The 12,041-nt window shown below is 38.4% G+C and overlaps 1 protein-coding gene across 1 annotated transcript in view; it reads left to right on the top strand.

The window, feature by feature from the left end:
• RASA1 (RAS p21 protein activator 1) overlaps nucleotides 1-12,041 on the top strand; it is a 53,552-nt gene that overhangs the window by 2,111 nt on the left and 39,400 nt on the right. The window lies entirely within an intron of this gene.

Below are 12,041 nucleotides of genomic sequence, written 5' to 3'. Positions count from 1 at the left end.
CTTCCAATTTTTAGGCTATAAAGATGTTACAAATGCTTTTTTAAACATGAGTATGCTTTTAAATAGTGTAAAGTTGGCATTCTGGCTTTCATAGAGATGGGAAATAAAGCACTTGCAGGTTCTGCACTTCCCATAAGGATGTTGTAATATAGTTTGCTCAGGGAGGTCTGGGGAATATGTCTTCTTTTAGTGTGTATTCTTTAATATTCAAGCAGTGGGAGGATATTAACATATAAGACCTCTTTATTCACAAACTCAGAATCCCCCAGTAGGGTTCATTTTTTAAATCTTTGATCTGGAGTGAAACTAACATGTCTGTTCAGTGTGTGTGTGTTTTCATTTTTATGGAGCATAGCAGTGGTGTGTTTGTGTTGCAGCTTAATGCTAGGTGGGACGCACAGAATGCTAGGGAATAGAGTGGGCAACTCTGTTTAGGTCATTTTTTCCCTTGCTTTCTGCCCCATTTGCGGAGCTCAGTGACAGAGGCTCAAATAGCATAAGAAAATGCCTTTGGATTTAATGAGTGCTGATGAATGCTGATGATGCTTTAATGAATGCTGATTCTCTTATGTATTTGATTTGAAATCTTAGTTGACAAAATCATTGTCCGTCCTAATGTTGCATTAATGTGGCAGGAGCTGTTCTAGTATTGCAGCAAAACTGGCATTTTCATACAGTGTTTTTTGAGCAGTGGTTATCAGTTTGAAATGGAAATCAGTTGAAATCTGAAAGTGATCAACCACACAAAATGAAATAGGCTGTCAAAATACTGTCTGGTTAAAACAAATCTTGCCCAAAGCAGATATATTCTTACAGTCACTCTTGGAGCTTGTTCAGGCTCCATAATAAGAAAAAGTACTGAAGATGAAGACAGGGAGAGGAATACTAAATAAGAATGGATTGCATTAAAGTAGACCATTTTTCCACCTGATCATAGAGTGAAGTTCTGGTATCTTCACATGAATGTTCAAGGTGGCAAGCTGAGATAGAATATTGTCTTTTTTAGATAATGAATTTCTTCATCAGTTCCTGTTGCACGTGGAAGACAACACCTTATTTTTCGAAAGTTGGTAGGTAGTGTACTCCAGGCTACTTTCTGGCTGGATGTGTGGTGTTAGAAGCACTGTCTTAAATTAGTGGTTAAACACAGCAAAACAACATTGTACCTAACTTGCTACAGGAAATGAAGCAGTAAGTAAACTGAAGGTGTTAGTTCATAGGTAAATGAAAACTTCAGATAAATAAAACCAGAAGTAGGACAGCATTTGGAGCTGGAAGTTTGAGGATGATTTTTCATTAGGTTAGGCATTGTTTCTAGTTAACATTAGATAATATAGTTTTGTTTAAACAGTTACTAGAGTCTCTTGACCTACTCTTTATTTAGTTTTTATGTTATGTCATTGATTGAGTCCCATAATGCCAGTGTGGGACTTTGGCAGTTCATCTACTAGCCTACCCATTGAGAAGTGTAATACTGTGCAGTGTTTTTTCCAGCTTTTTTGTCTGTATGTTCCGTGGTTGTGAAGGGAAGATGAACACAAATTTTCTAGTGAGGGCTTAGGTTTCTTCAGAATAGGACTCCATATTTTGGTTCAAGCATAAATTCGTAAAATTCCCATGCTGGTTTTCCAATTTCTTTCATATCTTTCTCCCCCCAAAAATAAACGTCTTCCAATATGTCTTGCTGGTAGGCATAGTAGAAGGGAGGAGAAGGCATCTTGTTTTAATACTTTGTGCCGCACGTAAGTATTCCAGGGTTGATTCCTCAGTGTCCCTCCAGAGTATGGTCAGTACTAGTAAAATATTACAGTGCTTTACAGAGTTTAAACACTTGACCTGCTTTATTTACTTTCATATGCTATTTAAAGACTGAAGGTGGTCTCTAAGAGTTTTTATATAAAATACCTGCTCTATCAGTCTTGTTAGTAATAGAGCAGAAAAAAGGTTTCTGTTATTAAATTAGTTTAAATCATATTTAGTGCTGAAGGTGGTGAGGAGTAATCAGCATGGATTTATAATGGGAAAATTGTGCTTAACCAGCCTAAGAGCCTTCTGTGATGTAGTCATTGATTTGGGGGAGAAAGGGAGAGAGTTAAACCTAACTTAGGTAAGGCTTTTGACACTGTCTTCCATAGTCTTCTTATGGACAGACTGAAAAAGTATAGGTTAGGTAAAAGGACATGAGGTGCATAGAAAACTGGTTGAATGATTTGGAACAGAGCATGATGATCAGTAGCTCAAAGTCCAGATAGAGCCAAATTACTGGCGGCATTCCCTAGGGTGCCTTCTGGGGCCAATACTGTGTCCTGCTTGGACAGAGTGCACACACCCTTATCAAGTTCACAGATAATGCAAAACTGAAAGAGGAGCAGCTGAAACACCAAGTAGTTGTGCTGACATCCTGAGTGATGTGGACAGGCTGGAGAGTTGGGCTGCAGGAGATCTTGCGTAGTTAAACAAAGGAAACACAAAGCTCTGGTACTAGGGAGTAGTAACCCTAAGCACGTGGTGGGCAGCTGGAAAGCAGCTCTGCAGAGAAGCATGTGGGTGTGAGGATGTGAACAAAGCCAGCAGTGTGACTGTGTGGCAAAGAAGGCTGATGGTTTCTTGGGTATCATTGGGAGGAGTGTTGTCAGCAGCTTGAGAGGGATGATCCGTTCTGCTCTGCTCAGCACTGGTGAGACACATCCTAGGGTATTCAGTGCTGGGCTCACCAGTACAAGACAGACATGGAGTTAGTCAAGTTACTTCTCACCTGGAGAAGAGGGGGTAGGTCTTAAACATGAGTATAAAAATCATGTGGGAAGGGTTAAGATGAGAGTACCAGACAGGCCTCAGTGGTGTGAGGTGACAGGGCAAGAGGTAATGGAGACAAATGGAAAAACTTGAATTGCCATTTAAATACAACAGGATGCTTTTCTTTGTTATTTTGTTTGGATTTTTTTTATGGTGAAGGTGATCAAACAGTGATAAAGATTGCTCAGTGGTCATGAACTCTCCATCATTGAAGATGTTCATGACCCAATGGAAGACAGCCCTGAGCAACCAGATGTAGTTCATGCTACCTGAGCTGGGGGTGTAAGGGGGGGCAGGGTTGAACTAGATGATCCCCAGTGGTCATCTCAACTCAAGTGATTCTATCTATATTTATAAAGATACTGTTTAGAGGTGGAGATCCATGTTATAGGACCTATTTGCTGAAAACTCTTTAGTTAATTAGTCAGGGATAAAGTCAGGACAGTTGCTAATAGGGGAGATCTGTAATGAAAGTACAAGAAATACTTAAGATGGCAAAAATAATATTTCATTACTTTCTGTATAGACACATCTTAATTTCTCTGGTAAAAGCTCAGGAATCTGCCTTTAAAAAGGTTTTTCTAAAGCAGCTAACAGGGCCTCTTAAATATTTAATAATTTTCTTGAAATACATAGCTTTTCTGTATAGGGTATGTTTTTATTATAATTATTCACATGTACAAATTAATGTACCCAGTGATGCTATATTAATTTCAAAGCTCCAGTCATATTTCAGGAATTGAGTATTGAGGTTTCCAGGACACTTGGTGCACACAGTGTGTTATGGCAAGTTACAGTCTGATTCTTATGAAGATCAGACCCAGAAAAATAATTTTTGTGTTCACATTTCAGTATTTTCAGCTACTTTTCAGGCCAACTTCACACCATACCAATTTTTTTTGTTGGTGTTCCATTTTTTGCTAAACTGAAATAGCAATAGTTGTTCATCTTCAAGTGCTAATAGTTTGTAGGTTTTTTGTGAGTATAAAATTTTATGAGGGTTGGAATGTATAGAATCATAGAACCATGAATCAGTCCAGATTGGGATGGACCTTGAAAGTTCTTACATCCCAACCTTTTGGGGGACAGGGAGTATAACTGAGATTATCTTGCAACCTGTCCGGTCACAGCTTGAAAACTTTCAGTGACATTTTTCTTCTTACTGAGGGAGATTGTTTCAGTGAGCGATTTTAACTACTGGAATATTCTGATGAGATGCCCCTGAGCCTTTTCTTCTTCAGAGAGATGAGGCCTAGCTCATTCATTCCTCATGGAACTGGTTATCCAGCCCTATTCATCTTAGTGTCCCTCCTTTGGATAGTCTCCAGCCTGTTCACATCTTCCTTGAATGATGTGGACCAGACCTGGACACAGTACTCCAGCTGGGTGGAGTGGGATGATCGCCATCTAGGTTTAGCTAATTTTTGATAATCAACTCAGGAATTGTATGGTAATTATGTGTAGATTTATGTAGGAAAATTTTTATCTTCTTTTTTATTGTTATTATTTTGAGTCTACCTCTTGCTTTTCATAGAATTATGCATCTGTATGCATCTGTTTAGCCACATAACAGAAATTGTGTTTATGGCTCATGAGGCTATGTATGGTTATTTTATTGATAAATTACATTATATTTTCTATTTATAAAATTTAGGAATGATCAGAATTCAGTTCATTTCTTATCAGTATTGCCATCTGTTAGTAGAGTTAGCACTAGAGATGTTACAAGATTCAAGGTTGAATACTTGCCTAATACTGAACATGAGGGAATTGCTTGTGTTACTTATTCAAACCACAGTTTTCCCCATAGTTTTTTTCTTGCATGGATTTTTGTGCTTTCTAAGCGTCTGTGGATTTTTTTGTCATTTCCATACCTTAAAATTTAAAAAAAATGATGCTAGAGAAATGTCTTTGTTCCTCTAAAAGCAGCATGTTACCAAGCCTCTGTAGTAATCATCTCAACCTATATTCCAGTCTAGAAACAGGTGGGTTTTTTCTTTTTCTCATTTTACACAGAAATTTTTTTACGTTACACGGTGAGATTTGTTCGGTAGGGGTTGTACTCTAGATTATATTCCCCTCTGTTGTTCCTAGTGCATGCTGGAAGATTTGAACATGTATTCACAATTCAGGTGGGGGTTTAATTTGTAGTGTAAAAATAACTGTCAGGGTTTTCTCATTGTAGAAGCACTTAATCCATCTGTGCATTTGATACATCTCTTTCTCAAAACAATCTAGCTTGCAGGAGGAGACGAGAAGGGAGCACAAAACCAAACTCTGTGTTTGATTAAAGAGGGTGAGGGGCAAGGAAGAGGAGGAAGGTGAAAGAGCCTCTGGTACATTTAATGAGGGTAATGGCAGACAAATTGAACAGCATCTTAGAAATTCCTTCATTATTGTCAAGGATATCTGCTCACTTATATAGCTTTATTAACATTGTTTCAGAACTAATTACTCAAAAAAGGTGTATTTTTCACCTGAGGGCACAGATACCTAGCATGTAAAAGTGGAAAGTTTTTTGCTAAGGCCTTTAATGAGTTCCAGAATTAATTTCCTAATCTGATTCTTCAGTAAGAAAAATGCCAGCTATTTCAAGAGCTATTTTTCTTGAAGTTTAGCTGTATTTCACTTGCTTATTGGTGGTTCTTGCAAAAATGAGATAGGCAGTCGGTCTTCTTCTCAGTGGTGAATGGTATGCTGTTGTCACACCTCTGTCTCTTCTAAAGTTTGTTTGCTACAGCAGTTGAAACTTTTAGAAGTTTTCTGCCCTTTGTGAAATTATTTAAATAGGATTGTTTATTATTCTCTTTACTGTGTACTTACTTTGCTATTTCATGTTTTCATAGTCTCTTTGTTAAGACATACTGAGGTTTTCAGTTGATCCATTTAGTTCTAGCTCAGAGGTGGCATAAACTCTGCTGAGTTTTAATGGCTTTTTTTGTGTAGGTGTGTGCAAGGCAGAGGTGTGTGCAAGTTGTACAGTTAACAGGTTGACGCAGCTAGTGTGCCAAAGAGTGCCTGTGGTGGTGACTTTCCATGTTAGCTGGCTGGTTCCTAGTCTTATAGCACAGCACAGTTCAGTTTTCTCCGTTCTCTTTTTGAGGGATTTTGGAACAGTCAAATGAGAAAAGCAGAGTGAGACTTTGTTAAGCTTACATGGGTATGCTTAAGTGTCTCTTAGAAAAATGCATAGGAAAGCAAAAGGGATTAAAATCTCTCCCTCATGTTCCTAGAACTGTATGTAACAGTCATGCACATTGGACAAAGAACACTTACTTAGCTAGAAGTTAAAAGGTGCATGCTGTCTAGTATATTGGCAGATCTTTTTCTTGTCGTAAATTTTGTGACGTGGAGAACTGCAGAGACTTGGTCAAAAGTTGGTAACTACTGAATAATAACTAACAAGATGGAAGAAGGAGATGAATGTAGTAAAATCTAACTGAAATTTAGTTTAGTCTTATCTCTGCAAATTAGGTGCATAAAGGCATTATCACACCTTACAAATATGACAGAAATGGGAGTAAGGTGGTATAAGGCAGAGTCTGTATAAAAATAGTAATACTGAGAGTGTGGTGTAGGCTGGGAGAAGCTATAAGACTGAAATCAAACTTCAGCACTGAATAGGAGTATTGAATCTTATGTTGGTTTAAAATCTGCTAAGGATAATATCTGCCAGACAAATATTCTGCCAAGGAAGATGCAAACCTTCCTGGAATGGAAAAACAACCCCTCCCTCCAAATTATTGTAACTTCAAAAATTACAAAGCTTCCAGGCAAAAGTAGGGGAAAAGGAGTAAACAGTTATTTACTAGCAAATAAATAAATAAATAAAAATAGATATACATATATATATCTCAGAACAAACAAAAACTCCCGAAGTTTTCTCATGTTAAGTGCCACTTTTCCCCTTTGGTGTAGTTATGACCGTGACCGGCAGGGGGCGGTAGTGATTCTGGTGAGGCCACAGCTGCAGTGACTGCCTTGCAGCCGGCAGAGGGTGCTAGCGGGCTCCAGTGAGGCAGGGAAGGGTGCAGTCGTGGTCTTGTGGCTAGCAGGAGCACTGGGATACAAGAGTGGGACCTTCCCAGGTGATGATGGCCATGGCCTCTGGCAGCACCCAGGTGTTGGCTCTGGGCTCCCTTGCAGCAAGGAATGAGGGAAGCAAGCAGGCAGGTTTTGGTTGCACTGCTGAAAACCAATATCATAGGTCAGCCACACTCCATGTGGCCCCTCTCCTTGGCTGCTGAAGGGAAGTGGCAGTCCTGATTCCACACCCTACAGGATCTCAAGCTGAGTTTACACCTCTTGTGGTATCCCCTGAGCCATGGGGGAACTGGGGGGAAACAGTGACAATTCCTGGCACAAATGGCTGTGGGATATCCCCATCACCATGATCCACCCCTCAAGACAATCTCCACATGGAAGGCTTGAGTGGAGGATGGTTGATGTTAATAGAATAAGAAGACAAAAATAATTCAGGATATTTTCTTATGTAATTCTTGTCTGTCTTCATGAAACACCTTGAGATTTTACTGTATCTTTTGATACTGAGGATTTTCCCAGTTCAAAGTAATCATTGCTCTCTTTTGCCGCTAATTGAAACAGGGCTCATGGTCTGAGGTGGTAACAAGAATCTCTAATGTGTCAAAGGCACTAAAGCAGAGTCTGAAGTCATAGTAGAGGAGCTCTGAGCATGATTCCTACAAGTTCTCCATTGTTACTACAGGTTTTCTTGAAGTACCGTGGTATAGCTGAGAAGAGCCTTGAGTGAAGTGGATGGGGGATTTAAATACTTTTTTTCCTGTTCACCATAGCTTTTTCTAGATGGAAATAGAGAACTTTACACCTGTTATCAACATCTATATTTGTACTAAGTTGCTGAAACTCACTTTTACTCCCCTTCAGGATAATCTTGCATTCTCTTTTCCCTTACCTACTGTGTGCCTAAGTAAAAATTGCAGCGTACTGTAAGAGCAGAATCCTTTAGTAGAGCAGCAAAACTTCACACTTGCTTTTCCCACATGTAAAAAGGAAATATGTAAATAAAGATTTGGTTGTACAATGTGACATGCTTCCATATGTAATGGCAGCTGCCTCCTTCCGTATACTAAATTCACCATCTACTGCCTCTTTGTGAATGGCTTGTTCCTTGCATGAGCCTTCTGCTGTTGGGGCTGTGTTGGGGGCCAGAAGCTGTATAGCTATACTGTGAACTTGCTAAATGCATCCCTCCTCACAGTAGGAAGGGTTGGCTGGGCCTAATGGGGCTGGTGTGACTACCCAGCATCTTACGTGAAGCATGGGAAAATACAGGGATCTCTTGTTTGTGTGTGCACCAGAGGTCACAGCTCTGACTGCAGTGCAGCTCATTCCATGAGGTTCATGACTTGAAATATGGTTGTCAGCCACTCAGTGTGGTGGTACTATAGGCACCATTCTTTTGCACACCTTGCTTGTGTGGGTACACAGGCTCATTGTGATGTTGTGTCTTTGTTCTGTCTGCATGCTGTAATTGTGATAGCTAGGATTGGAGTTTTGAACATGCTGCTTTTGAAATAAACTGGCAAACGGGAGTATTTTCATGCATAGTTTTGACAGTTTTCTGAAACTTGGAAGCCTTCTACTGGTATTCTCTTAGAAGCAAAATAAAGAACAACTACACAATTTTCTTAAAGCAGGCAAGTTAAACAGGCAGTCACAGAAAAAAATACCTGAATTGCGATCTGTAATTGATAGGACATTTTATAGTTAAATAATTTCATAACATATGCTTGCAAGGCTACTTACTCTCTTTCAATGCATGTTATAACAGCAACTGCATTGTTAAACTACTAGCTCTGATTCAGAATGTCACCGAATTATGTTTATTCAAAGCACAATGAAAGGAGTGGGTTGTCAGCATTTAAAAAAATGCAAAGGTAATGTTAGAAATACAGAAGTGTTCCTATGTAGGATTAGGCAAACAAGCAGAGGTGACTGATGAGAAATTATAGGGACCTTGTGGCAATGATGGAGGATGTACATCTAAGTAGTAGTGAGTTAGAGTTTTGAGTGTAAGCACTTCTAAGTTACAGTCATTTGGCAAGTTATTTATGAAAAGCTAGGCAGGTTTTTAATGTGATACCTTCCCATTCAAACTTTAATTCCTTTCATGAGACTTAAGGTACACCTTGCATAGCAATTCCGTTTGCATCCATTGAGATTCTCTATGGTTGCCATTGCTTTGGACTGAAAACAAACTTGAAACTGTTTTGATTGCAAAATATTTAAGTTGTAAATCTTGATATAGAAAACTCAGAGGGAGAGATAGTTTCTTGTTATTTATATTTGCAGAAATACTCAGACTTCACACAACTACCTGATTGGAGCTTAAAAACAAAGGATCTGGGGGTAACTTTATTTCATTTCAGAAATGATGGTAATGTGTTTATATCCTTCAGAGTGTTCTGTGCTCTATTCTCTGATGAAATTAGGAGTATGGCTAGCTCTGTAGTTTACTCATTTGTGTTGTACTTTCTTTGGATAGCACTGACTACTGGATGATCTTCCTTTGTAATACAGCATAAGAGATCTTAAAATCTTTCATTAGTGCTCATTAGATTAGTCAATATCCTTAAATGAGATTGAATAATGCAGTTTGGTAAAACAGTGTTTACTGTTTGCTGTCAGTATCCTTGAAAATTATGATGGGAAGTTGCAGAATGTATCTTTCTATAATACTGAAAACTGGTGATAGCAGTATGGGTTATAAGACATTGATTCTGACTGTGTTGTCTTTCAGTACTCCTAGATTGAATATTACATGAATAAACTGGTTTTATGTATTGCTGAAACTCTGCTCTCTGAAAAAATGCAGTTATGTCTTGACAACCATTTTGCATATTCTAAAGGTATTATGCAAGTTTGCACTTAAGTGTGTATTCTATATTTTTTAAAGATGTGTGAAATCTACAAGAGGTTTCCTGAGGATATCACTTGAGCTGTTTTCTCTTACCGTTGCTCAGTATTGACTGCTGTGCTGTCATTTGTATTAAATTTACTGTTAATATTTATTTCTGCAGCTAGTACTATGGAGTAATGTGGTACATTACATTAATGCAGAGTGAGCTGTAAAATATAGATTTTTTTTGTCATCAGAAGTTAACATTTTATATATGGGCTCAGTGACACTGAATTTAATTGCACTCAGAAGTTAACTTAATATTTTTATTTCAGAAAACAAACCTTTCCTTAAATGCTTTACCAGGTAATAAGTGTCTTCTGGTACACTTGATATAAAAGTGTTGAATGGGACAAAATATAATCTGTTTAGTATTAGAGAATGTAATCTCCAATATGTGGGATATACCAATATATATATTGCCATCACCAGCAAGGAGGGTGTCTTTTTTGTTTGAAGCTCCTGGACTGAGAATTGGGGCTCCTAAATTTGTGCTATTGTTGTTAGAAATCCTGGTCCCTTACAGAAAAATTCTTTTATATGCATATGATCCTGCCTTTCTTATTAAGGTTTATTCTGTTTTTTTTTTTTTTTTTGTAATTTGCATTCTTATTAAGACTCCCACTTCTTCATTTTGAAATTGTGCCTTTCTTTAAATTTGGCATTTTAATGCAGTATGTCTCTCAATAGAAATAAGATTATTTTCCTCAAGTGCATGATAAATAGGAACAAATAAAAGCTCAGTGAACCTGTTATTAGTCTAAAATAGATTTCATGAAATGGAATGTTGGTTTCTTCATCAGGGAAGTTTCTTAGGTCTCTGAGGAGTTATGTACTTCATGAAAGTCAGTCTATCCAGGAAAGCAATGCCCAGTTTTGACGTGTTGGGAACAAACTTGCTCAGGTTTCAGCTGTGCTGTGCACACTGACACACAGAATATTTCATCCTACTTACTTGAAAATGAACTGTCATTTTGCTTCCTTTACTAAAAGACCCTCCTTGTCGGGAAGGTGTGACCACTTCTTTGTGGACTGTCTTTGAATGACAGTTTCTGTTCATGAAGCTGCTTTGCTCTGGAATGGAATGACACAGGCTCTTGCTAACAGAACTAGGCCTGCAGCAGTTTCAAGTCTTAAATGTTGTACAGACACAACAGTGCTTCTACTGGTTTAACTTGTTTTGATCAGGGTGAGGAAGAGAAGCAAAGGGGAGCAATACTAGCAAGCACCCAGTTTTAAACAGTTAAACAGTATCTATGCTTGTGCTGCTCCTACTGGTGAAATGGTGTTTTTTGGTTTGGTTTATCAAGGTTTTGTTCTGACAAAAGCTCTCAAAGCTTTTTTTCCCATTTTGTAAGAAAAAAAAAGCTTTTGTTCAGATTTTATCAACAGCTCAGCTTTTTAATTTTTTTTTTTTTGAAGCTGTAGACTGTGAAAAATTTGATAGTTTTGCATATATTAGTTTAAGAGACCATTTACATGTCTTTGAAATTGCATGTGTGTGAATCTTACAAAACAGTCTGTGAACTGTTAGAACTAAATGGTATATTGTGGGAACCCAGGACATCCCTCTGGCTGACCTGGCTGTCTTGAGACCCTGGCAGGGGGCTCAGAGACCTTGGCACAAAGTCAAAAACACCCGTGGCTTAGATTTTAGCCCATGGAAAAAACTGCCAACTTTGTATGAGGAATTGCAAGCCACAAGGGTTTGAGTAGCGTGGTAGTTGAATTAACACAGGGTGAAAAAGTAGAATTTTTAGAATGGGGTTCAAGGGGACTTCTTCTTGCCCTCCATGTCTTGGTGTGATGGTGACACTTTTCTGTTGGTTTAAGGTAGAGACACACTGTCCAACATAAATAATAGATATTGTCACATTATTGTAAACATAGTGCGTGTAGTTTCTAGTATAAAATGTAAACACTGCCCTAGAGGGCATACAGAGTACCATGGCCGACTTGCTAGACAGAGTTTAGCAGGTCAGAGAAAGAATGTTATAGATAAGAGAAAATAAACAACCTTGAGAAGCCGACCCTACGCATTCAGACTTCTTCTTTGGCTGCGCAGGCTGGGAAGCAAGGACTTTTACACTCTTGGGGTCACCTCGCTATCCAGACCTTGAGAGTATATGAGCTGAAATGGTGAAGGATTTTAATTGTCTAAAACACTGGCTATTTTGAAGTTCACAATTTCTGAGTGTAAAAATTAGAGGTTTAATCAAGCAAAATTAGGTGGAGGAGCTAATGAATTATTGCAATATATAGCTCTGGAACATACTGTGGCTTGGTGAAGGTAATGAGAGCAATA

Source organism: Vidua macroura, chromosome Z, assembly GCF_024509145.1.
Source record: "Vidua macroura isolate BioBank_ID:100142 chromosome Z, ASM2450914v1, whole genome shotgun sequence".
Classification (NCBI taxonomy): Eukaryota; Metazoa; Chordata; class Aves; order Passeriformes; family Viduidae; genus Vidua; species Vidua macroura.
The sequence above is the reverse complement of the archived record's forward strand: the minus strand, read 5'-3'. Positions and strand labels throughout refer to the sequence as shown.